The 27,982-nt window shown below is 40.8% G+C and overlaps 1 protein-coding gene across 3 annotated transcripts in view; it reads left to right on the top strand.

The window, feature by feature from the left end:
* The window catches only part of kdm6ba (lysine (K)-specific demethylase 6B, a), a 99,550-nt gene that overhangs the window by 22,336 nt on the left and 49,232 nt on the right, over positions 1–27,982 (top strand). For all 3 annotated transcript variants that reach the window (XM_075451296.1, XM_075451299.1, XM_075451293.1), the window contains exon 4: positions 20,083–20,144. The gene's annotated coding sequence lies outside the window, so the exon portion shown is untranslated. The remainder of the gene's footprint in view (positions 1–20,082; positions 20,145–27,982) is intronic.

Raw genomic sequence — 27,982 nt, 5'->3', positions numbered from 1 at the left:
CTATGTAGTGACATATTTACAGATGTGGAGATGCAGCAGTTAGCTGAGTTAGCTTGTTATGACCATGTGAGTTTTGTTTTCATCTCTGGAGCTTTCAGACTCATTGCTTCTGCCTGAGCTGAGGTTGGCCAGCTTTGTACTGTTGGTACAGTATGGTGTGTATGCGCACGTACACTACACAGGACACATCCAGGGCCAAGAGGAGGGTTGTGTTGCCATGGTGAAAAAGAAATCCAAAATGCAGAGCTGCAAGGAAACATCTGATTGGCTTAAGGGCAATGCATGGGATTGTGATGCATGCTGTCAGCTGGCCAATGGGACACAGGCTGAGCCAGGGCTGTTGCTAAGGGGAGTAGCTTGGAACAGAGTCAGCTGGGTTTTCTCTCTTGCTTTCTCTCCTGCTGCTCGCTCTGCCTTTGCCCTCATTGACTCCTTCTCCCTCTCCTCCCCACATCCCCATCGCTCTCTCCCAACATTTCTTTCTGCACTTCTACATGTGCAAAAGGGGAAAGAGCACATGTTGAAAAATTCACTGAATATTTCATGCAGTTTGTTGTTTGGGGCTGAGCCCATATCCATAGAAACACTGCACAAAAAGTGGAATGTGTGTTTGCACGCTTGTGTGGAAGTTTGCGTGTCCATGTGTGTTTATTTTTTGTTTTCAGTCTGGGTTTTTGTTTCTCTGTGACTCTTTGTGTTGATCAAGCTTATTCTGTTTCATGTCTCTCTGTTTTTTTGTTTTTTTGTTTTTGAAGAGGTAATATGTTTTTATGTACGTTTTTATTGTCTGTTGGTTAATGTCGAGAGCCTCTCCAGGGGCTCTCCAGCTGAACTGGGCTGAACACGAGCCAGGCCGCTTTGGGTGCACACCTGCTGTAAGATATGATTGGAACCCCTTTATCACCACATTACCCTCATCCTCTCACTACCTAATTTAAGCTGCTGGGTCATATGAATTATCGACTTCAAATTATATTGTTTGAAAATACAGTATTTGCTTCAGTAGCAGTTAGGGATAAGGCCAGGGGCCAGATGCATAAATGATCCACACACACACAAAGTATCATGGGCATTTTCCTACATACAAACTAGTATTTATAAAGGAAGAGTGTGTGGGGAGACTGTGCGCACTGAACACATTATTCAGGCCATGAGAGCACATGTGAGCAATTTAAGCCTTGAAAATTTCACACATTGTTTTTTTTTTTTTTTTTTTTTTTTTAAATTAATATATATTAATCGGAATAATTTTTTTTCGTTTTTGTTCTTGGTTGTATTGGTGTTGTTGTTCTAGCTTTGCATTGTTGTGGAAAATACCTACTTTTGATGGAGTGAAATGAAGTTTGAATAATAGATTGGTGCACTTTGGCCTTGCATAACTTGAACTAACTTTGAACCAGGCTGCATTTGACCTACGCATAGAATCATCTCCAAGGACTATGCACTCGTACTGTTTACAGTGTGGTAGAAAAAAATAATTATAGTTTAAGCCTGAGTAAAAACGGACTTAAAATTAATATAAACACATTAGTATGATCAGAATTATACAAAATTAATCTTCTCCAAACTAGACTAATGCACCCAGATAATTCATCACTTCTGCATGTATACACTCAGCTAGACTTAAATGGGCCAGGGCTCTCTGTACAGGCCCCAAGTCCCCTTCATATTGTACTAACAGAAAAGCTTAAGTGAATATTAATCCAGCCAAAATTTTAACTGTAGCGTCATCTCATAAAATTAGCATTCAAGTAACTGAACCGACATCTGCGCAGTGAATTTAGCTATACTTACATGTACAATGGTCTTCGACAGAGAAATTTGGAGGTGGCAGAATGTCTCGAACGTCTTTACACGGTCACGGGGCTGTTCTTCTTCAGTTGTTTTGTTCTGTTCGTGATTCAAGAACTGACAATACCAAATAAAACAGATTTCATCTGCTTCAACGCTGTCTTAATTTCAGATTAGTTCAAATTCCACTTTTTCTTTGCTGTTGTTTTGTCATGTCTGTTTAGCTTTGGTGCAACGCAGATGGTTAATTCTGGGATTGCCTACATGACTAAATCAGGCTTGTGCGTGTGTGTATTGTTTCAATATGATTGATATTTATAAGAGAAATCATACATACACACAGCTTTATAAATGTGGCATGTACATCCCCTGTGTCTGTGCTTTCACTCAGTTTTAGTCATGGATTTCCTGTTTTATCTGCTTCGTGGTCAGTGTTCAGGTTTTTGATTGACTCAATGTAAGATAAAGAATGAAATATTAAAAAAATCTGCATAATGCAAAACAAAAAAAATCCATTTTCGTGCCTCTTTATGATGGTATCATAAATATGTAATACAGGGCGATGTGATGGCATGTCAGCGACATGTTTCAGCTCCTTCCTTACAGCTTTATCTGCTTCAGTTGCCATGCCAACTCTTGTACATCCAAGGTGGAAGTTAATGCTCTTTTGTTGATCTTATTGTCGATTTTCATGCAGCCTGAAGAAAAGCCACGTGGCGCATACACATCAGTAAGTGGTGTATTTTATCTGGGTTTGTAGGTCGATCAATGAGAGGGGGTCACATGCTATAATTTGAACTCTTTTGTGTCATAAATGGAAAATATCTATGCTGATGGAAGGAAAATAAGTCTGGGCTTTTTGTCCCTCGTTTTCCCACCTTCATACATAAATCCACATCCGTGCGGTCTGGGCACTGGGCAAGTGTGTTAACGACACGCACTGTGAGCAAGAGTAGGCTGAAGTATTGTGTGCGCACTCATGAGAATGTGGGTTAGTATCAGCACACAGTCATAGAGTTGTCATCATTATTTGCGTATTTAAAAAGTTGCTGGCTGAGTTGTATGTCCAACTTTATTTGTAGAGCTTTTGATCTGCGCATCTTGTCCTCCAGGCAGTGCAGAGTGTAGTTTAACATAAAAATCAAATCAAGATGAATTATATGAAAAGATGGTTGATGATCAAACTGTGCCAGAATGTCTCAGCAGCACAAAGAATACTCTTGTTTTTGGATAAGTAGGAATATTGAACGTCACCCCACAGAAACGGAAACAAAGCATCCACTCTGTCTACACATTTTTCTGTCTCTCCCCCTCCTCTTTCCTTCCTCCTCTCATTTCCTCCTTCCACACTTCCTGTTTCCTGACTCTCATCCTCTCTTTGTTCACATTTCTCTCACACATCAGGCTCATTTTTCACTTTCCTCTGTCCTTTTATTGCCTTTTTCATTTGACTTTTTTAGCTTTGTTTATGCGTAATGGATCTATTCTGTCGACGATTGCCAGGGGAATCTGTGAAATGAGGCTTCCTACTTATGAATCAAACTCTACTCGACTCGACTGCCTTTGAAATGACATAACACACTCACACACATGGTCAAACCACAGCCCCAAATCGTTCATTCATAACCTCACCATCACTTATTCAGAATAAGGGATTGAGGATGAAGAGAGGCACTTACTTCACTTGAAAACAATGCAATTATAAGCTTTATTAGTCCTGTTAGAAGTGTCTGTCTTTGTGTGTTTGTGTAAAGATGAGATCAAAAGCAGGAGCCCCATCTGGCTCTTAGCTCTCCCACTGGTTTCATTTGGGTTATCATCACAGCACTCTTAGTAATACTGCATGAGTGTATGTGTGTTTGCGCTGTACTGTACGTGTGTGTTTCCTTCACATGAAATTAATGTAGAAGGTTCTTTGAAATAGAATCAAAATATGAAAAAGAAGCAGAAATGAGAACATTTGGGCATACTTTGTGTGACACTCATGAGTGTTTTCCACCTCTGGAACAATGGAAAACATTACACCCGTGTGCTTGAGAGTTTCCTTGCGTGCACTTGTGCAGTCTGTGGGACTTATTGAAAGAGAAAAAAGCAGTCTGTCGCTGTGGAGGAGGTTAAAAATAGCAGTAACACACATACATTTACTCACACATTCAGCGTGTAACTCAGAGAGAGAAAAACAAAAAAGTAACAGTGTGGCTGAGCCCAGTCACTCTTCCCTCTTCTGTTTTTTTTTATGCTGGGCTTTGTTTTATCTCCAACTCAAACAGAGATACACAGTGAGGAAAAAAAAAAAAAAGACCAAAATAAGTGTGAGCAAAATAAATGGAGAAGTTTTCAAATGAAAGCACTTATGAATCAAGACATCAAAACCGTACGTCACCCTACTGCCACACGCACGTGCAGATTCAGACAGCACATATTAACATATAAGTGGAAGGCTTTAGATGATGGAATTTAAGTAATGGCTCTCTGCTTCACAAACAAAGCTTTAGACAGACTCATGAAATGTAAAAGTTCAGAAGGAAGAGGGGGGAAAAAAAGTAATGTGAAGCAGGTTAACACGGTTAAAAACAGAACACACTTACTGCCAAAGTTTCCAACAGCACTGCTGATGAACAGAGAAGTCAGAGAGGTGGTGTATTGATGGAGAGGTAGAATTTCTATGTCATGAAAGATGAGGACGAGGAGAAGGATAAAAGAGAAGCAGAAAGCAGAGAGGATTATTCGGTTCTGGATAATGTTGGCTTTGAAGGTGCAGAAATGGGGCAGATAAAAATGGAAAAATGGGACAATAACCAAGTTTTTCCTTTGTATTTGATCACATGCACAATCTGTTTATTTCCTCATTTCATTCTATTGCTTTCCCCTCTCTGCTTTTCTCCTCCACTGCCATTTAGCTATTTTTGTCTGGATGCATGTGAAAATACCAAGCTACATCTCACAGTAGCATTGTAGATTGTGGACCCCCCTTCCAAATTAGCCTCAGCAGGGGGAGGGGGAAGAAAAACCTCTTTATCTGAGTGCAGAAAGGCTTCCTCCCTTTGATCCTCTCCTGAAACTATGATTATTACTAACTGAGCTGAACACAACTGAGACAAGGAGAGAAGTAAATACAGCTGTGCAGGTGAAAGCTTCCTGTGTTATCTGAGTAGCTGCAATGTTCAGTTTGGAAATAATGAAGGGCAGCTGTTCACACAGAAGCCTGCATTTGATAAAACACTTTACTCGTGGAGACAGAAGAACACTGTCACCCTTTAAAAAAACGAAAAAAAAACCTCAAATATTTTGGTTGAGAGAAAAACGCTAGAGTAGCTGTCATGAAACTTCTTGTGATTCCTTAAACAGCAGCTGAGAAAAAAGTCGCAGCACAAAATCTGTTCTTAAGCTGAGAAACAGAATCTGCCTATGAAGATCGTGCAAACAACTTCTTAAGTTGTCCGACATATGAGAACAACTATTCTGCCTGTATGATAAAATGTAACATGATGGTAAGGGACCGCTCGCTGTTCAAGTCAAATCATTTCTAAAACTGAATAGAACACAGAGAGACTCTGAATCCACTTGAGGGTGGTGGACAAGGGAGAGAGTTGGAGCCGCATGACGGAGAGCCAGAACAAAACTCTCTGCATTGAGTTTAAGCCTTTTAGGGGTGGACTGAGACTGGGAGTTGGGGTACGGGGTCCTGACAGAGAGTCTCAGTGATACCCCCACACATTGTAGTCTAACAATCGTGTGCACTTTACATCTACTGGTGTTGTTGTCTCAAACCAAACATGAAAAGCAGAACACGAACAGTATGAGAAAAAGCATAACCACGTTTCAGCTCTATTGTCGCTCTAGCTGCCACGTTTCTGCAACCATAGTCCTCAAATCTAACACTACAAACTACACTATAAACTACAAAAAGGCCCACAACACAAGTAAGGTTAATTCCTGATTTTAAAATTTCTGCTGTTCCTAGTCAGGACTTTCTCCTCCAAGCTGAACATGGATTTGTAATAGTTTCCCTCTCCAGTACACAGCCAAGCTGGCAACCATTGAGAGTTGAAAATGTTAAAACCTCAACTCTGACTGTCATGGGTACTCCTTACTGAAAAGAATTAAAATGTCATAGCACAAAAGCATGTTTCTATAAATACAAATGTAAAACGACTGACAGCCTTTTAATACTCGCACAAAACATCTACTTGTATCTTAGTCTGTTTTATGTCCAGCAACACACAAACTGGTGCTGCCTCAAATCTCTCGAGCCCCTGCTGGTCAGCTCAGCGGTGATCAGGCCGTCTGTCACATCTCTGCGTCTCCTCACATGTTTCTGTTTTGTACAGTGCATTGCGTCACTCTGCCTATGTATTTGGACGCATGAGAGGGAAAAAGACAATGTTTCTCATAACAATTTGAGATGCAGGAAGACCAAACAAGCTTCTCATCAAATCTCAGTTCCCTGTTTCTGTTTCTTGTAATCACAGACTTGTCACGCTGACACCCTTTGCCTCTTGAAGGACACGGCAAACACGTATGGTAGATGAGCCAAAAGCCTTTTTTTTTTTTTTTTTTTTACTTCCGCATGTGTAAACATTAGATTCTTGGTAAAGGAAGTGGTTGTTTAAAGGAGGGCAAATTTGTCTCAGAATTACAACAGGAAGCAGCGAGTTTTGATATTTGTCAGCTTCTGCTGAATACTATTCTGTTCCTAAGAAGTTTCCGCTCGTCTTAAGGTTTCTTTTCTTATTCAATGAGAAAGTCTGTGCATTCATAGTTACTGGACAGTATCCAGGAAACCATTTAAATTTCAATCTAAAAGCTAAAGTTTAGTGTAAAATTGGTTTGCTTGTATTGCAAAACTGTCTCCTCTCACCTTTTTTTTCCTTCCCTTGTCTTTTCCGATCTCCGTTTCTGTTTTCCATCGCTAGGATATGACCTCTTGGCCAGTGACCTCATCAATGTGGGGCTCATTTGGGGGAAGGGTGGGGTCAGTGATGTGTGTCGTCTGTGTTTGTGTGAGCCTGAAGCCATTGGGCCTAAGCATAGTTCGATTAAGAGGTCGTATGGGCCCCCTATCTTCCGCCATCTTAGGTTTCCGGCTATTGAGTGCTTCCTCACATCTTGTGTGTGTGTGTGTTTTGTGTGTGTGCGTGCCTGCACTCTTCTTCTTGTGGCAGTTGTGCAGGTGGACAAGACAATCAGTGATTCTCATCTCTGGCTCTCCCACTGTATAAATCTCTTTCTGTCTGAGTGTTTACTCCCCCTCCACCCTTCCCCTCCATTCAGTTTCTTCATCGTCCTCCACCCCCCTATCCGGTCTCTGCCCTCTCATCCTTACATTCCGTCCCATCATCCCAGTCTTCCTCTGGTCAGGTGAGACAGAGGTGAGGAGGAGGAGTATTGGACTCACTGTCTGGAGCCAGGGGTAATCTTATATCTCAACAGAGGCAGACAGGGAGAAGAAGGGCTGGTCGTAACTTGAGCCTCTGTGATTGTACATTCAACACAGAGGTCATTTTTGCAGACACTGGATATGAATATACACACACATGCCCTCATACAGTCACAGTCCACCCTGTGCCAGAATATGCATACATTTATCAAGCATATGGTTGAAAAGCATCTGTTCTTCTTTGCTATCGGTAATGTAGGCCCATGCGACGTTGGCGTTACAGTTGTCCTCCTAATAGAGAAGCTTTAAGTTCATAAATAGTTCAAGTTATTTGAACTATTTATTACTGAATTTGAGAATTTGTTGTTAACAGTAAAACGGAGAGCAATAGTTTAAACTTGTCATAATGTGCTGCAGTGAATGCTCCATGATTTGAACTTGAAGTTAGCTGTTGATAAAGATGAGAAAGCTGTTTATTCTCTTAGTCGGGCCTGTATCATGACATCATCCTGAAGGAGATATTTTCAGACCCAAGTGGCACAAACAAGGAAAAAAGTGCTTTCATAAACAGAAAAGGTATTTCTTTGCATAATTCTCCTTTAGGCACCTGCTGCGGCCTCAAAAAGGTGGCAAAACAGATGGCAGCTTTTAGTTTTCATGAAATGTTCATGGTACCAGAGGTAGCACCTCTTCCCAAAGAATAAGTACTCACGATTCTGTTCTCAAGCTGTTGCGACACTGAGATTGTAGACTGAACCAGTCACAGTAGTTCAATGCCTCTGATCAGTTTGAGGGGTTGGACCCATAAATATTTATAAGGTTCATCAACAGCACTGCTGGTTCCCCTTTGTTTTCAGATAGAATCCTCCTTTGGCATTAACACCCATTCCACATTTGTTCGTAGTGGAGTGAATAATTCATTAAAAACAAGCAAAAGACACTGCAGAAAAACACAGGTCAGAAGGAATGAAAACAAATTTGGAGTCAGAAAGTGTCTGTTCTCGAGTTTAAAAGAAAGTGAGACTGATAGACTGGAGGTTTTACTGATTATGTTTTTGTGAACACTGAAGCGAGTGTTCTGAGTGGCTGCAGGGCTGAACGCTACAATTGCTTTCAACAGAAGTCTTATTCAGTTCAGACTTTAAACTTGACATTTCAGGGTAATAAAAAAGTTTTTTTTAAAAAGCCAAAGAACGTGGCCCAGTTTCTCAGAATTACCCCGGTCTGTCCTGATGTTCTCGCATCTCGTTGACCTGTTCAACATACCAACCTATTTCTCTGATATACAAGCTATTTAGAACTGAACTATCCAATGCTGCTATGGAGGAGCAGGTATTCAATTAGTGTACATGCTTGATTATAATGCTCTCTGACATTTTGCAGTCTGAACGATTAATCTGGAAAATGCTCTTTTAAAGCCATGGCATGCTATCCAATTTGCATGTAAACCATTTACTGCATCAGCCAAGTGGTTGTGTGCGGATGACGCAACATACATTTTACACTATTGCAATAAGTGTGGGTTATGACATCACATAAAGATGGGGGAACTAAAGATGGGCCAAAACATAGATTGTACATTTAAACAATAAATGTCAAAATGTCTTGAGGGTGACCTTTTTAATTAAGTTGGTATCCAGCTGTGGTCTGTAATTCAAAGCTTTAAATCTTGGTATCATATGTAGCCGTTACTGTGATGTTTGTATAATCCAGGCTCAGGTTGGAGCACAGACAGCTTTGTAGCCCCACAGCAACATCGTCAGGGAGAATGAGTCCTCGCCAGTCTGAGGAGACCAGATGTGTCAAGTGGTTGAGCTTGTGACACAATGGGCCCCCCGGGGCAAGTTGAAGTGCCTCAGGAGGCCTGGACTTGGGATCTTTCCACCACCCATCAACCCCCCTGTCCTTCACTGGCCGGGGCTTTTCCTGGGCAGTGTGGCACAGTGTGTGGCCTGGCCCCGGGCCAGAGCAGCAAGCCAGTCTGCCTCTGCCAGCCACCCTCGTCTGAGACCAAAGACAAAGCTGGGATACGGCCAGACTCACCACAATATGTTTATCTCTTCATCATTCTCCTCTTTCTCCTACGAGCCTCATGTCTTTTGCTTCTCATTTTGTTCGTGGTCATTCTGTCCCCTTTTCTGTCCTTTTCATCGCAGCAACTTGGACACACTTTTTCTATTCCGGTCACTTTTTTTCTTGTCTTTCATCTCTCATGCTGAGCTATCTATCTCACTCTATCTGAACTGCTTCTAATCTCTCGCCATCGGTGGTACACAAATCATTTCACACATACTTGCATGGCCAGAGTCATTGTCGTTACACCTGCACATATGTTTGGGCCAGTGGGCACACTTGAACCCCCAACATCCATTCGTCCAAAAAACACTCAAGCAAACAGGTATCTGCCCTCACACAGATTCACTCACAACTTTTTATCCCGCTGCACATTCTCCTGAGACACTCACACATATAAACAATCATATAGCCACTCTTCCCACACCCACACATACACCACCTCCCTACCTCTGTGGTGTGTGTGATATAGTTTGCCTGTCATCCTGTCGCTGTGTGTGGGCTCCACATCAAACCAGCTGCTTAACCAATAAAGGTTAGCGCTAGCCACCAGGCTGAGACCAGCTAGCGTGTATCACTCTGCGAGGGTGTTTGTGTGCGAGCACTTCATCCTCTACAACCACCCACGGTTCTGACTCTCATAACTCTGGTTGACTTAAGTACTTTATAGGCAGATGTTTGATTTTTTTTTTTTTTTTTTTTTTTTTTTTTTTTTTTTTCTCCTAGTTGCTCTCCACACACAGCAGTGATTTTCAGTTTTCATTTACCTCTTTCTTATCTTTCCCATTTGACTTGGCTCTTACTCCCTTTATCCTCAATTATTTTTCTTTTGGTTCTGTTTCTCATAACTTTGTAACTGGCCATCATTCTGCTGTGTCATGAGTCTGAACCACAAACTTTACACCTCACATGAAAGAACACACAAAAACGCACAAACCACCACCACCACATTGGTTCGTCTGTGTTTGAGGGGACCGATTTATTTTTTATTTTTTTTAATTTTATTTCTTTTGGGATGTTTTAAATAGCTCTTCAGTCTATTAACATAATATATTTTTGCTTAAAATTTTCAAATCTTTGATCATGGCCAGACAGATGGCCCACACATTGGCACCATATGTATATGATTATAGTTGCACAGATCAATGCAAATGCAGGAATAATTCATATTGGTAAGAGTCTCAAACACATGGATTTAAATAGCCAAGGTTTCAGGTTTAACAAACCCCAGAAACCAATCACATGACCCGAGGAACTGGTAAAACCAGGGGTTAAATTGGGCTTAACCCCTGCATATATATTTTATCATTGTGGGACACTTAATTTCACACATCTTCAGTAATATCTATCTATCTGTCTATCTATCTATATTCTGTCTGTTTGTCTTTATATTTAAAATGTTAAATCCACGTGTTTACCTTTAACTGTATTTTTTAAATCTACTCACTTAGTTATTCACAGTAACAGACATTTTGTGTTCAAGTTTAAGTCTACCTCTGTATGCATTTCATTATCACTATTTGAACAGTTTCACATCTCCCTCTTCTTTATAATAGTCAGATATTTAATCAAGACCTCAAGAAATTGTGTCAGCTTGTGAGGAGGAAAATAAGTCATGATACGCCTCCTTTAAAAATGAAGAAAATAGAGGAATTGGTGTTTGTGGATGCTTTTGTTACTTGAGGGTACACGTTTGATAGATGGAGGGTCATTCTTGTTATTTGAATTGAGGTTGGTGAAGGCAGGTGTGTTTAAGCGTTTCTCTCCTGTCCGTCAGCCTTCAGTCAGTCGAGGCAGATAGCCTCCCTCCTTCAGTCTGGTTCTGCTGAAGGTCTCCTCCTGTTAAAAGGGATTTCTCCTCTTTGCTGTCATCTACCACCTCGTGTACGTTCAGGACATGGATTCAATGTTGTGTTTTCCTTAGTTTGGTTATTTTGCTACATTTATAATGAATTTGTTATCTGAATTGGAATAAACAGTAATTAAACTATAATGAATTGGATTGAGTTAGATTATAATAACATTGTTACATTTTAGTCTTGCTTTTATTGATCTTGACTGTAAAGTTGACTTGCGTTATGAAATGCAGCTAAATTGAATATAATTAGAATACGAGAATAAACCTTGATGTAGTTTTTTCCCGAAAGGTAATGATCAAGAAAAGGTCTACAGAGTGACACAAAAGTTACTTGTTTTCACTTTGTCTGGTAATTTCGCTGATAGATGGAGATGTAGTCAGTTGCTTAATGGTGTGCGGACATGATTTGAGTTGGTTACAAACCCCAACTGGATGCTAGTAAATATTACAAACTGTTACTTTAAGTAATATAATTATGTAAGAGTTTTGGCAGGGGCTGCTTTGTGGACATCTTCAGGTCCACCCTCTGCTCGTCTGGCTGCCAAAGCCAAAGATGGCCACGACCAAATATTACACTCGATTCTTGGTTTGTTGTCTGCCAAGAGTCAAGTTTGTGGGGTCTATCTTTTATTTACGCTCTATCAGTAATTACTCCAGTTAACGTTTAAAGCTTTGATTTAATTTGGACTACCTTTGTGAACTGAACATTGCTGCAATACAGCATACATGTCACATTGGCTTGCAGATAAGAACTTGACACATTAAAACAGAGGCCCACAGCTTCTTGGTGGTCTCTTGTAGAATTACATTATAGTTGAAATGTGTCATGTCATAACATGGGTTTTGTTCTGTCTCTTTTTTTTGTTTTATTTTTATTTACTCAGGGGCATGTTGACCCGTTGTAGACTGATAATGCCTGTGTTATTAATGAATGATGCGTCAGTGTTAGGGGAGGTAATCTTTTTCATTCTATGCCGTGTTTGAAGTTTTCCCTTCTTTGGCTCCAAACTTTCACATCAAACACCGAGGTCACCCTCCCTCTCGTCGTCTTTGCATCCTCCTCCTCCTCATGATCTGGTGAGACTAGCACAGGGGTGTCCTGCTGATAAAGTGGAGGCAAGTCAGACTAGATACGCTGATGTCCCACATGCACACAAAACACATGAGAGCACAGGCAAATAATGAGTATGTCTGGAAAACAATGTGTGTCTGTGTGTGTGGCTGTGCAGCCAGTTGTTTCATCATCACTCTGCAATTAAGTTTGACACACAGGGTTATTTTTACCCACAACTCACGACATGACTCGCAAGTTACTACACACCAAACAGAGACATGCACACCATAAAGATTTCCACCGAGATGCATGTGGTGCTGAGAACATCTCGCACACTTTTCCACCACCAAACTGACAAAGATTTGTGTTTACCTTTGTTGCTAGTGTGTGTGTGTGTGTGTGTGTGTGTGTGTGTGTGTGTGTGTTTGTATCACATGCCTGATTTGCAGACGCTGAACAGCTGCACATGGTTTGTGTTTGTGTATCGGACAGCGTTTGTGTCTCTCCTGTGTGAAGTCATGGTGACACCCCACACCTCCACCCCCTAAGCTATCAAAGCACGGCCCAAATCACATGCCGCCACATTCACTACACATACTACTCCTTTTGTGCTGTGGTCTAAGAGGAGCCAGATGCCAAGTAACACATGCACATGCTTGTATGCTGTGTATTAGTGTGTCTTTTTTTCATTATATGGACGTGTTTCCTTTGTTCCTGGTGTTTCTCTGCACACGTTTCTGGTCTTGTGAGGAGGCTGCATGTCAGCGTACTGTACAAGAGAAAAGTTGTGTGTGCGTCTCCTGGTTACGGAGCTTGTTGTTTTGTCTAAATCTCCTCTCTCTTTTTGTTTTGGCATGCTGACTCCGCTGATGTGGAGCATTTAATGGGGTGTGTATGTGTTGCAGATCTGGCAACATTTAATGGGGTCTGTGTGCTTTCTGGGCTCAGATACACGGCCCACTCAGCCAACAAGTCTCTGAACAAACACTGTGTATGCGTCTGCTGCGATACCACTTTAACAAGTCATTATAGTATATATGTTGGCAGAGGTATTCTAGAAAAGTATTTGTTGTATAGTGTTCTATAGGTGGACTGAATGGATGAGTGAGTGTGTGCTTGTGCACACACACGTGTACAATATGTATTGACCTTGTCTCTCATTGCCAGTTCCCAGAAGGTTGATGAATAAATAAAGCCATGACGCCTTCCCAGTGAGCCTGTGTCTGCTGCTGGCAAGACAGAATGACACCTACACACACACACACATACAAAGCTATCTTCTCTCTGTTTGCAAGGCCATATTTGCACAGTGGGATAATGTTGGTTTTCTGTAACACTCTGACCCAATATCCAGCCCTTCTTTGCTGCTGCATTCATGCATATTCTAGATTTGTGTGTTGAAGCATGTAGCAAACAAGGCCCGGCTACTCAGCCACTCTTGGAGCTTGGTATATAAATAATTTAGCTGCGCAAAATAATGCTTTTTTTTCCTCTCAACATAAACTGTATTTTAAAAATCTGAGATAAAACCAAGATTTGGTTTTACCACCCAAAGTTTGTACACTTTTGGTGATCTCATACAAGCAAACATCACCAACACCCACTCTGCTTGCTCAGTTCAGGTTCGCTGCCAAATCACAACAAAAGTAACATCAGGGAGCTTTTTGCACCAAGAAACCACAGAGTCGACATGCACATTCTCACACACAGCAGTGGGAGCGGTCAGTAAGTTGAAATGACCTCTTGGGTCAAAAGAGTTAGAGCTGAGTGGGGTTAAAGGTCAAGCTGGACAGTCAGGCCCCTGCACGTGCCTAGAACAGATGTCCTAGCAACAAGGCAGAGGTGTGGGGTTAGAAATCCATTACGAAAGAAATTAATTTATGTGGTAAGAGACACACACAAAGTCCTCTTGTATGCACAGATTTAGACTATGCAACACATGCTTCAAAATATTCAACACAGATGTGGAATTTTGCCTTTTTAGTTTGATTCAGGGATATTGAGTCATTCCACCAGCTGCATTTTTGTTACATTCGATCCTTTAATTAGTAAAACAAAAACACTCATTTGTAGCACAGAATTACCCACAATCCACTCACATGACATGCCATAATGTGCTGCTTTTTCTGAATTTTGTAAACTATAACATCTTTAAATTGGTTTGACTCTTTTTACTATCTAATTTTTGCACTGCCTAGTTTACGCTGCGTGAAGTGCCACTTTAATCTGCAGGACCGCTCCTTGATTACTTCATCCGAACATTCAGCGGTATCTCCTCCTGAGTCATGACTCGGTCGACTTTAGTCATCTGTATACTTGTAACTTGTTATGATCTTAGTAATGACTCGCGTTTGTCTGAAGACTTCTGTCTACATCATCTCACCTACACGGGCACGGTCCATGAGCGTAGACACTGGCACATCTCCAACTAAGATCACTGCAACTCATAATAATGGCTGCCATGAACCCAAGTGAGCCGAGGCCTTATCAGGAAGCATAAATGTCAAAGGTGTTGGTTACACTCGTTCATGGAGTGTTTATAACATCTCTTCATGTGTCAGAATCACTTGATATCCCAACAAAGACATTTTTTATCTTAGTTAGGCTTCATCAACAATTGATTTTTTTTCCCAGAGTAAAAAGTTTAAACACTTGTACTTTATCCGCATTGTCTTTTACACTTTGGGAACTCGGACATGGTGTTCATAAAGGTTTTGTTTCTCATTCAAAAAGAAAGTTACCACATGCAGTTGGTGAAAATTGGACAACTTTGATGTGGGCTTACGGCTTTAAGATCACAGTGATTTAAGTAAGCTATAAATTCTTTCATGCCCTGTCTGAGTCCCTGTCTGAGACTCGCACACACATTACCAACTTGTCCCTTTTTTAAGATCAGGGCTGCACACATCAAAGCCAGACATGCACTTCACTCATGTCCATGTCATGTTTGATAAACACCATCTGTAATTTTTCCTGTAATGTGCGCCCTTGCCAGTCTAACTTCAGTGAACTGTGACTGCATGGCTCAAGCTGTAATTTAATGTAATCAGAAAAGGCTACAGCAGAACTAAACCTATGTACATTTATTATATTACGTGCTCATCTTGTTTAAAAAAGACTGAAGTTACTTGTTTCTATGGTACAGGGAGATTTATTTAGTCAAACAAGAAACTACATTTTATTCTCTCCTGCCTTGCAAAAGAGGTGAATTAAAATGTGTTGGATGGCGTCAACCATCAACTTTTAATATCTCACTTTCTGTCCTGACCAAGGTCAACATTTCTTACCTGCTTGTTTGGATTCTAGATTTGAATTATTACCCTCATTGTGCTCGCAGCTACAACTCTTCTCTCTCTTGTCTGCCACTTTTTCTCTCCAATTAGCATACACACAGGTCGACTTCAGCTTTACTTTGTCTCTAACGTCTTTTCATTATTGATTTATGAAGCAGTAAAATGTGAGAATAGTCACACTTCCTCATTCTTGTTTTCTTCACAACCCTGAATACGACACACAGACAGAGCCTGGGATGTTTCTACACATGCATAATTTTAACTTAACTTAACCGTGGGTTTTTTTAACACCATATGTGTGTGTGAGAACGAAGTAGAGAACTGATAAGACGGTGGAAAATGTTGTGCAGAATTAGTGTTGAACTTGGGTATGTTGCATGGCAGTTTCTTAAATAACACCTCTGCCTGCTCTCTCTTATATCTCCATTAACGTTTGTGGCCAAATCGTCTGTCTAAAGTCTAAATAAGCTTTAAGCAACACTTCACGTTGTGACACAGCAAGATGTGAGCTACAACTCATTATTTATTAAAAAAAAAAGGCTCCTTTACGTTTTTTATTGTGAAACATTTAATGCTGTTGATCAACATAGCAATTATAAATCAGGTTATCATAACAGACATTTGACATGTTATAGCAGGAAATGCACAGGTGTATTAATGATGACTATTTTATTTTGTGGTAACGCCCTGTTGTTGTGCACATTGATTATTTCTGCTTGGGGCATCAATATACTTGATGTTTAAACTCAAGCTCAAGGAGCTAAAAGACGTCCATTGTTGGCAAAATTGTTCACATACTGTACCCCTACACTTCCTCTACAGCAGGGGTCTTCAATGTTTTTCAGGCCAGGGACCCCCAAACTGATGGAGAGTTGGAGCAGGGACCCCCCTACTATATGGCATACAATTGTGTTTTATATTTAACGGGGCCTAGTGCCATGTATAAACATAGCTACTCTGTTATTGTACATTCAATACTAAGCTATTCAAATAATACACAGGTTAATATATTCATGTTTTTATTTTAAACATGTGCAAGGTACAGGGTGGCCGTGCCACTGCCATTTATAAACAAACATCTTGCAAACAACACTGAGCTATTCAAATAATCCACAGATTTTAACTTTAAACATGCATGTAGATGGGACAATGAATCCTCAAACCATCTGTGGATAGCACACGTTTACTTTGCACACAATTTGTGAGAAAAAACTGTTTGGAAAAAAAAATTAAAAATAAAAAGTTAAAAATCGTCTAATCCACCAAAGATTTCGCGACCCCCCCCCCCCCCTGCAGTACCTCCGCGGACCCCCTGTTGAAGACCTCTGCTCTACAGGTCACCTCCATATTACATCTTGTATACATGTACCGTTCATTTCTGAGGACTTGCACAAACGGTGCACCACACCAATCCAGAATATGTGAAGTAGCCAATCATCATGGCCATGGAGATGCGCATTCAGTCTGTGCAGAAATATGAGGCGCAGCTTGAATGACTGTAAAAGTTTGCTCTCCGTAGTTTGCTCTCCGTATAAATTGTCTTAACTGCTTGTATAGTTACACAAGCTATGTGTGCCTCAAAGCAACACTGTCCTTCCTCTTGGATGTGGTGATCCCAGGAGTGTTAGGTGAGGGAATCAAAATCCCTTTTTACCAAATGTCATATATGTTCCCCACTTTCTTCTCGCTCTTAGATTCCCTTTAATTTCAGGTATTTTACTGAATCAGAGATCCCTTCTTCACTGTCAATTATAGAGCACTTTGTCACATTAAAACACCAGATTTGAGGACCAGACACATGTGTGATTCTACTCTAAACATTTGGGGTAAAGATTAAAAGGTCGGCACCCAGGATTTACAGGATGGACCTGAAGCCACGTTGATCTTGCATCACTTTTCTTGTATTTTTTTTTTCATCTTCCTCACCGTTTTGTTATCTTGAGAATTTATTGCTGTGCACTGCAGGTTAAGTAAGGTGACAATAGGATTGAGTGGGCGGCGGTTTGGCGACAGAGTCGCGGTTTGGTGACTGTTTGCATGTGCTTTTGTGTTCACTTCAGAAAGCCTCTATAAGTTCCATGATTTGCCCTCATAATTAAAGGTGTGTTTAATTTCTACTTGATGTTATCACAGTTGATTTCACTATATGATCTTGATATGATTGACCTCTTTGTGTGTTGCATAAGACAGCAACTTTGTGCAGCTGTTCTGGTTGCTGTAGTGCCTCTTGGCAGGTTTTACTCGGGTTGTACACATTTGAGAGTACAGTACCACAGTAAGTCCACGTGTCCCTACAACTGTTTCATTCCTTCACCACAGTGCAGGACCATACCACAAGATTAAATGACATGTCATCTAAAAATAGTAGCTAAATTCAGTTGCCCTTCCCCACTCCGGCCGGACAACCTCCACCCCTCATCGCGGACCTCTCCACCCCATCATGAAATGCATGCGGCTCCCACTATACATTCCACTCAGAGGAATGAGCCAACTCCCCTGTAAATTACAGACAGGGGGCTGGTGATTGTTTCCAGCCAAACAAAGGCAGCTCGCAAACAGGAGTGGAGCAGCCTCCAACTGCTGGATAGTTGGGCTTTTCAGCAAAGGGGCCTGGAGGGAAGCTGCTGCTGTGTCACCATGTTGGAGCGCCTCAAGGCTCTTTCCCGGGGCTCCTCTTTGTTACCCCTCTCTTTCTCTGTTGTAAATGTGTAGCTGTACATGTGCCCGTTTGTGGGCCCTCAGGCCATGTTCTCAGGCAGATCAGGGGAGCTGTTGTGAGTTAGCCCAGCTGTCTGTATCTACCGACATGCCTCTGTTCCATAGAGGAGGTAAAGGAAAGGGGGGGGGGGGTTGTTACGACAGAGGGATCGAGTGAATTCCTTGACATGCGCAAAACATGTCCACAGGGGAAACTTCAAGCCCTCCTCCCCCTCTTCTCAGCTCTCATGTAGTTTAAGCAATGGGATAATCTGTGGAGGAATTCCACATGGAAGGTATCCAGGGATTATCTAAAAAAACAGGAAGAAAAAAAAAAGGTAGATGATGGAATTTTTAAGGGTTTATCTGAAATTTTTTCTTGGGTTTTCTGCTTTGAGATGTAAATTGGTGACAGCAGCATGACAAGCGAGGTGATAATTGTCTAAACAATACATCTATCAACTGAACACAGATGTGCTGGACCCTGACACATTAATGGAGCTCTTTCAGGGCTGCAGTGAACCTCTATGAGACCAGTTCAGATAGAAATGCTCTTGATTTAACAACTGTGAATATCCTTTTTTGGTTTTTTTTTGTTATCAGCGAAGAAAAAGCCATAAGTTTCCTCTTACAATTTTAGGACATCTTTAAGTCTTCTGACTGTGGCAGATCCACAGAAAATGCCCTGACAATTTTAGTTACAAGAGCCTGTAGTCATTATGGACTGTTGAAGGGACTAAACTAGTAATCTTAATTGTCATTTTGAGGTCTGGGAAATTATTATCATACATTTCTCAATTATTTTTGGACAATTTTTAACAATAGCTTTAACAATGTTAAGAACATCTAATTGATTATTAATGGAGTTGTCCTAAATTAAACTGAGACCAAATGTATCCCCCAGTAAAACTCTGTTTTCCAGTGAAATGATAAATGTCTACATGGCCTCTCGTATATGCCACAGAAAACATGAAGTTCTGTGGTTACTGTAAATAGGCTGCAGACTAGCAACAGAATAGTGTTTAAAGTGTTGTTACATTATCTGTGCATGGCTGTGTTTTTGTAAACAAGCTGCATCTTCAGGGCTTAGCTTCTGTCCTACATAACTGGTCGATAAACAGGCTTTAGTTTTGATTATATGATGTACAATATTGCACCTTCTTACATCATGCTGGTATCTTGTTTATGCATTTTGTCAGGCCATGTGTGTTCATACATTACTGCTTTGCCTGGCTTGTGTGCGTCCTGTGTATGGATGTGTGAGGGTATTATGACTGTGGGTGTATGTCTGGCAAATGTTATCGCTGCCACTCTGTGCCTTTGGTCAGTACATTGGGCTCTGTTTGCCTTGTTTTAGTGTCTGCATGTGTTTGTGTCTATTTACATATATAAAGTGAGGATCCCATATATATCCTTACTGTGGTCAATTATTAAAACAAACTTATGCTGGAATATCCTTTGTTTCCTTCAGATCTCACTTCTGGAAAAAAAAATGTTTTCAATGTGTTTATTTGAATTCTGAGACACAAATAAATGTGTCACGTCTGATTTTAATGTTCATTTAGATAATCTTATTTTCTTTCTATGAATGTGGTGCAAAATTAAAGTAACACCCGTAGGCCAAATGTTTCTAAATATCTGTTTTGTTTTTTTTTCCTCATTCCCAAAGCCAGGTTTACTGCAACATTAGAGCTTATATTAAGGGTTTTTGTAGCAAATCCATGCCCATGTTTCAGGAAGATGTTAATCAAATACAGTTGGGTGTAATGTTCTGTGACCAAGTGGTGTACATGCAACCCTACAAAAGTTGAACAAAAGACAACAGAAGTTTCCAGCTGCGCGAAGAGCCCCCTCAAAGCGCAGCGTTCTATGACATGTCTTTATCACAGACATATTTTGAGTAATTTTTAATATCTGTGTTGTGTTTGCTTTTCAGATCAAGCATTGGCCCACCCACTCACAGCCCGTACACACCCAGTGTGTGTTCAGTAGGGGCAGGTAAGAAGAATAAGCTTCTCTGTTTGTGTGTGAGTGTGAGGCAGAGGGTGTGTTTCTCCTCTAATAGATTATCGATGCACTGCTGGGTTGGTTGGCTACAGTGGAAATGGGCCTGGACTCTCCTGAGGAAACAAGATATCTCCAATACACACACTCCACACAGCTAACACACACATACACTTGTTACAAATGCAGAGACAATGTGACTTGGTGAAAAAGGACTCATGTGTGAGACTTTAAAGCACATTTTGCACACTCAAGCACACACTTATGTACAATTAGACACACCACACACACACCTGCTGGGCTTTCAGAGGAGGCTGAGCTCCATTCTGTCTGTATGTGAAGATGAAAGGAGGAGAAGAGCTGAGATGGGCAGGAGGGAGATGGAGGAGGAGGGAGGAGAAGATTGAGGAGAAGAGACAGGCAGGGAGGTAGAGGACAAAGAAAGAGAGCAAATAAAGAGTAAGAGGAGGAGCATACGAAGAGTGACAGCCAACTCTTCCACCTCTCCTCCCTTCTTCTCTTCCACTCTCCTTTGTGAACAGATGGGTGTAGGTACCAGAGTCTAATGAAAGCCAAAACAGAAAAAAATGGGACAGACACTTAGAAACACACTGGCAGTCACTCATGGCCACACACACACACACACTTTTAGTCTACCAGACGGATGCACTACTTTGCAGTCATTGTTGCTCCATATATCCTTATTCTCTTCTACTGTTATATGTGCATGTGTGTATATGGGTGTGTGTGTGTAATGGACATGGATCTGTCAGGTCATACAGGCTGAGCAATGATGGCATTCTACGCACACAAATTTTGAAAATCAGAACTGATCCTTGTTGATGTCTCTCCTGAACAGAGATACACACAGTGAGTGGGAAAGTGAGTGAGGGAGAGGCTCCAAGCAGATGATGAATGAAGATGAGAGAAGAAAGAGATTAGATAAGATGAAGAAAAAGGAGGATGTGAGGGATATAAAAATAAAAAAAATCTGTCAAACCTGTGAGCCCTGTGGGTTTTTGCTCACAGAAGGATAAGGGCGAATGGAGGTATGCTAGAGATTTTAAATGTCCTGGTGTCAGTGAGTTCACCGCTATGTGCTGAATTCATGTTATATTGCGACACACTTCTGCTTGTGCTCACAACTGATGAAATTCGTGTCATATGGTGCTGCATCTTTAAAGCTACACCTGGGACCTTTTTGCGTTGTTAACTTCTAATGAAATTGATGATGCAACAGTTTGACACTATGGATATATCATACTGTTGTATGATGGATTCATCAAACTGCACATCGCACACTTATTTATACCAAACACGGTGACTACAACAGAGCCAGCATTTAACAAAGGTGCCATCCAAAACCTGGATGTTGCTCAGAAGAAACAAAGCTGTCATCATCATCTAGTTTTAGATTTTTTTTTTTTTTTCTTAAGAACAAAAATACAAGCACTGTATCGTGGTTATGATTTTTAAATCAAATTTGTAGTTGATCATTTCATAGCTATGACATTATGATTTGATGCATCAGATGAAAGACGGCCTGCGTGCTCAGTGTTGGCAGATAGCATAGCTGGATTTTTCATAAAACTGCCTTTAAAGAGCAGCAGAGTTTTAATCCACAAGTGTGTGAAGGTAGAATTTAACTTATTTGGTCAATGTAAACACATATTTGTCCCATATTGTTGCGAAAAGTAAGGTTGATTGTGAAATGAGCATGACATGGCCATTTTCCCACATGAAAGCTGGAGAATTTCCAAAGAATCCAAATTTTCTTCATCGTCAAGTACATTTGCGCATACAAGGAATTTGCTGTATTGTTTTCATGCAAAAACCATACACGCATGCAGATAAAAAGTGAGAAGGGACAAGTAAAGAGATGAAGGGAAAGAAATGATAAAATGAAAGCAGATTTCTCCGCTGTTGCTGTTAACGCACAGAAATGTGCTCCCTCTCCTGAAATACTCTGGAGTTGGTCCTAGGTACAGTGCACAGGTTATGATTCAAAATGTACACAGTACAAAGAATGCACTGTTCTTTGTGTGCAGTACGTCAACAATGGCAGCTGATATTCCCTACCCCTGTGCAATGGTCATTGTTTTGTGATGATATCAGTGCTACACATATTTAAAATAGTGAGTAGAACGAATCGTAAGTCAAGATGACGAAGCAATCATTCTTATCAGCACACATATTCACTGTAAATGCTCCATACGATTTGCTGCTGTATTCACACATGGTCTCAATTATCATAGACCGTGGTAGCTGGCTGAATATTCAATGCAAGCAGTCCAGAGGTAATTTAGAAGACATTTGGTTTGCAGCCCTTCCGGAACAAGTCTCGAAACTTCGAGGGCTGCAGTACGTGTGAGAAAATAGTTTATGTGTCTGTAGTTTGCTTTCTTAGCACACCTTGTCTACTCAGATAGCACATTTACTGGAGCAGCAGCTATAGCTGCTGTGGTTTATCATGTTAATTATGTACAGTACCTAACTAAGTACCTTCTGCTGGGTTTTCAAAGCTCTTTATTCAGAGACAGTAGTTACACGTGCAAAAGGGAGAAAAAATAGACATATAGCTTAGAAATACACTTTGGGTTGTGTCTGTGTGTATATAGCACGCACGAGGCCAGCAGTGAGGCGTGTGTGTCACTTGTGCTTTGCTTAACTGCTTTGTAAAAGCTGTATATTTGTATTCGCGCCACAATCTTTCTTTTACGATACAGCCTGCAGTCTATTAACACAACTATGTATGTATGACTAGAAAAGTAAAGACATGAAAGTTGCTCAGTTGGAACTTGACAGGTCGCATATAGTTGTGAATATCCACATCATGCAGCCAGTGTGTATGCCTCAGTCTGTTCACATAGGAGCCAAAATTAAAATCATTATATTCTTAACATGGCATGCAACAAGTATGAAGCCACCTGACAGATGAGCCTTTATACCATCTGTATTGTTTAAACTACTATCGACTCATAGGTTTAGCTGAAACTCTTTAGGTATTGACACAGTGTCCCCTGATCTTCTCCTATTGGGAAAACTGCAAGGATTCTCTCACAACTGATCAGTTTTCCTGGACATGTTGGGCCAAGCCACCACTGATTGCTTTGTAGCACCCCATGATGCCAAAATGCCAAGTGTGCACGTTTTTGCAAATTTCGTCTTTGGTCAGACTGACAGTTGATGTCTCACTCGCACGTCTGGAAAATATAAACCTTTTTTTACCGTAGCTTTGCTACGTGACAAAAAAGACTTGAGACTAACATCCTGACATCTTGTCCTCTTGAGTTTGAAAAGCAACCAGCTGAGTATTCAGGAAGTTGCTGATCTAGACAAAGATGATATGTGTCACATAGCATTCTGCAAAACCACAACTTGTCAGTTTTACTCGTCTTCAGTAAGCAAGAAGGCAAGAATTCCTGTAAGACTCAAACCCTAGTCCAACATCCACAGAGACATGTGCATCTGTCTCCATAGGACGGTGCTATGGGTGATTGTCCACGTGTTGCTCCTGTCTCTGGCACATTTGCATCTGTATATATTTCTTTTGGGGGGGGGGAATGAATCCCTGATCAAAAATTTTCAGTGTTTAAACTCAACTCCTTGAAATATTGCAATACGAGCATATGAACAACTTCTCTTGAATGAGATTTGCAGTTGAATCAAGAGCAGAAGAGAAAGAGAGGATATGATATTTGATGGATGTGAAAACGGAGAGGGGGGGTCTGAGGAGATGGGCCCTAAACCAGTGTTAATTGAACACAGCTGTACCTCGTTAAACATTAATTGGCAATTAATCAGCTCACCCGCACCTCTCAGTTGAATATATTTTTTAAAAGGCGTGAGAGAGGGGGAATAAAGTTAATTATTTACAGAAATACAAGGACAGCCTGTTTCCCTCTCCCTGCTTGTTCTCTCCTCCACCTTCTTCATCCTCCATGTGCCTCATTCAGCCCATTAATCTGGTTTTGTGCCTTTATCTTCACTTCCTTCCCCTCATCTGTCTCTAGTTCATCTAGAGATGGCAAAAGAGCGAGTGAAAGAGAGATGTGACAAAAAGGAGGAAGTGCCAAAGGGTGAAAGATGGAGGAGAAAGAAGAGGTCCTGTTACTCCTGGAATACAGGAATCTTGGGGAACAGTGTGCGTGCGGCTCCACCTGTGCTCATTCTTTGCCCTGTTTGAGGTATCGGACTGGAAAATAAAATAAATGTGTATCTCAATCCCTGCGGCTAATGTGAGGCACTGCAGATATTAAAGATGTGTATGAAACACCCAAAGAGACTAATTTCAATCCAAGCTTACTTCCTGATTTTCAGATGGTCGGTGAGTGCATGAAAGGTGCATGCTCTGCTTCACAGAATTACAAATGCTGTCAGATGAAGCGCCTGTTCCCGAATTCCAACCATGTAAGGGTGTGAGTAGAAAAGATGTTTAGATGTTGATCTGACAAACACCTAAAACATAAACTGGGGTATCAAATTTATTCACTCTAGAGACAGTTTCCAAACCCATTAAAACTATTAAACTTTATGGCAAGCATATGCGTTCACAGGCACTTTCTGTTCCGACTATAAAGAGTGTGAAGTCGCATTGCGTGTTTGCTCTGTAAACCCAGTCTGTCCTGCAGATCTAGTGTGACGGGCTGCTCTGCCCTGTACTGCAGGCCCTTATATAACTACACTGATTTCAGCAACAACGATAACCTGCAGTGAACTCACTGACACACATTCTTTTTCTCGCGCCTCCCCTCGGTCTGCCAGTGGTTCCCCATCCTGGCTCACATTTACTTCTTTCTCCCCACATTTAGGCTGTTTTCATTTCGCTCGATTAAATGCTTTCTTAAACGCTTTGTTTTCCTCTGTCTCTTCTCATTATCTGACGCTGCTTCCTTTCTCTTTGCTCTCTTTATTCGTGTCATTTTGGCTGCAGCCCAAAATTCCCAGCTATTACTCACTCTTTCTCCACTTGTACTTCTATTTCTCTGTTGTTCACTGTCCTCTGTCAGTTGCCATCTATCTTCTCTCACTGTCTGAGTCTTTCTCTCCGTCTAGGATTAAATATTACAAATGCTGTTTTATATTGGCCAGAGGCCAAATCTACCCAGCAATAAATCAATACAGATATAGAATTATGTAACATGCCACCATGTTGACTGGCCTTCTCTCCTCTGTCCCTCCCGGTCTCCTCCTCCACACCTTATCCCATGCCACCGGCTCGACTTGTTTCACTTCCCTTTATTCACTTTTTCACTCATTTAAACATACAAGTGTCTTGGCATTAAGTTTAATTTTGCCATGAAAGGCATATTATACATACAGGCACTCGGATCTTCAGCTGTAATCAGTCATGACCTGTTGAAAATGACAGAACAATTGCTAAACATCAGTGTAAATGTAAAACGAATAATGAAAGCTTAAATAAAAGTCTTTGTATAATTTAGGGTTTTATTCTTCGTACTGATTGATTTGTTCTTTTTTAATGCTTGATAAGAGTAAATCTAGAACCCCGGGTAGTACGGTAGAAATGTAATATAATGAAATGACCTATGGGCTGGTGTTTGGAGTTAGTGAGCTCAAACCTCAATTGGAGACGGAAGTTATTGCCTAGCGGTGCTTCAGAGAGGAAATCCTTGTCTGAATCTTGGGTGAAATTTATCCGGGACAAACTGCATGGTTTCAGTTGGTTTACAGCTCGCTGCTTAACAGGCAGTGATAAAGCAGTAAAGGTAGGGTTAGCTGCAGTGATTATGCTTCCCTTTCACAACCATTCAGTGTTGGTTAGCTGCACCAAACTGCACATGCTAGCCGTTTTTTTGCTCTTCTCACGCAGAAGTGTGTCAATAGTTATAAGATCCTTTGCTGTATCCCAGTATGATACAATATTTAGGTTTTTCATGTGTATTAGGCCTAATCTCTTTTCACTCTTTGCCCAAGGATTTACATACCAGGATTGCTGGTATTGAAGATTTTTTTTTCTCTCTAATTTTCTGCAGAAAACCTCTTAAGAATGCCTAAAACCAAAACAGTTGAAAGGTTATTGTAGTACCTTCCTGTTGTAGTAGGTCACAGTTACTGAATGTAACTCCGCTTCTGCATTGGCTGGTTAACGTGTTCCTGCCGGCAATGGGAAAAGATTTCATCAACTTGTAATGGACAGTGTACCACACTGGTGACGAAACAAAAGAACATTCATCTACACACCGATTTTAATCTAAATGGGTATATGAGACCTGCTCATTTACATCAAATTGCTTTTTAATGTAAATAGAGTCGGTGACAACTGATGACGTAATGGCTTGTTGCAGTGTCCCATTTTTTGAAGGCAAATATTTCTCATTTAATTGAGCCTCAGAGGTCAAGATGTTCAAAACCAAGGGGTTAGGTTAACACGAAGAACGTGGATAAAGTAAAATGAGTCTCTAATGAGTGTACATTCAAACCATCTTGACCATCTGGACAAAATGTTTTTGAATTAAATTTTCATTGATTAGCAGAAGCCTGAAATTAACCAAAGGTGTTCACAAGTTATTGTTTTTATTATTATTACCATTACAAATATGCCAGTTGTTTCATGGGTGCATCTGGTCTTAATCTGTTATATGAGTCTATGCTATAAAATAATTAAATAATCCAGCAAGCATAAAATTGTGAAAATTGTTTTTTTACTTCTGTAGAGTATGAAAAATGTGGGGATACAGTTTATTCTGAGGTTAAAGTGTTTTTACTCTTGATTAAATAACATAATTACCAGATGACAACCAGTGGGGGGGGGGGCAGTGTCTGTAGGAGTCAGAGGGTGCACTAATGGGGCTTACATTTCCTTTATACTATACCCCGGTCAGAGTGTGCAGCTGTATGTTTTTTTTTGTTTTGTTTTTTTTCAGTGAGCATGCTGCAGTTTCCATACCATCACCCAACCCCACCTACCCTGTCACCCCACTTCCTCTCTCCCAGCTTTCCGACTGTACTTTCTCTCTCTCCATTCTGGAATTTCATCTTCCTTGCATGTGGCCAGTGCTCAGAAAGGACGTGTTATGTGTGCGTGCCCAGTTGTCTTGAGTGTGTATATGTATGTCTGAACGGGAGCTTTTTGAAAAAGATTGATGCATGAAGTATGCATGCACTGTTGTCAGCAACATGCCATTGACAGCATGCTACTTAGTTCTTTCTCCCAACCTGAACTTATCTGAACGTAGCTTTATTACCAGCGTTGGGTTCAGTACAGATCACACCAACTCGTTTATTAAAGCTGCCCAAATGATTATTTGATAGACTTTCTAAATGCAATTTTTTAATAACTTTGGTTGTTGTCTGATTCACTCATTTTTATTTCCACTGTTATCAAGTGGTTTCCTCAACAACAAAAAAACCCGGTAAGAATCGATGATGCAATGACTTTCATCCTCAGAGTCCCCCCCCATTTATTTTATATGGATGACTCAGTCCAATTTCTGTTGTCCCGTTGTACCAAAATACTTCTTTCGTGTCATTATTCAACATGCAGTGCTCTCTAAATGACCTCTCCTCTTGAATTCCCTCGCTTTCTAAAATAGGCCACCAGAGACCACAGAAGCATCTTTTCTCTGCTGGTAGCATCATAATCATGGAGCCTGTATCTGGCCCGTCATCGTGGAAAGAAATGTGCTGCACTTGATGTTTTCCTAAATCGGACTAAAGAAGTATTTGTATCTGTAAACAAAGGCGAAAAAACACAAGTGTTCTGTCATGTAAGACAACAGAAAGTCAATAAAGTTTTCGAGCAATTCATTATGGTGTTCTCAGCTTATTCTCTTTGCCGTTAGCGTGGTGGTGATGCTACTACTAAAGAT

The sequence above is a fragment of the Odontesthes bonariensis genome, chromosome 19 (genome assembly GCF_027942865.1).
Source record: "Odontesthes bonariensis isolate fOdoBon6 chromosome 19, fOdoBon6.hap1, whole genome shotgun sequence".
In the NCBI taxonomy this organism is placed as follows: Eukaryota; Metazoa; Chordata; class Actinopteri; order Atheriniformes; family Atherinopsidae; genus Odontesthes; species Odontesthes bonariensis.
This window is presented reverse-complemented; position numbering and strand designations above follow the sequence as displayed.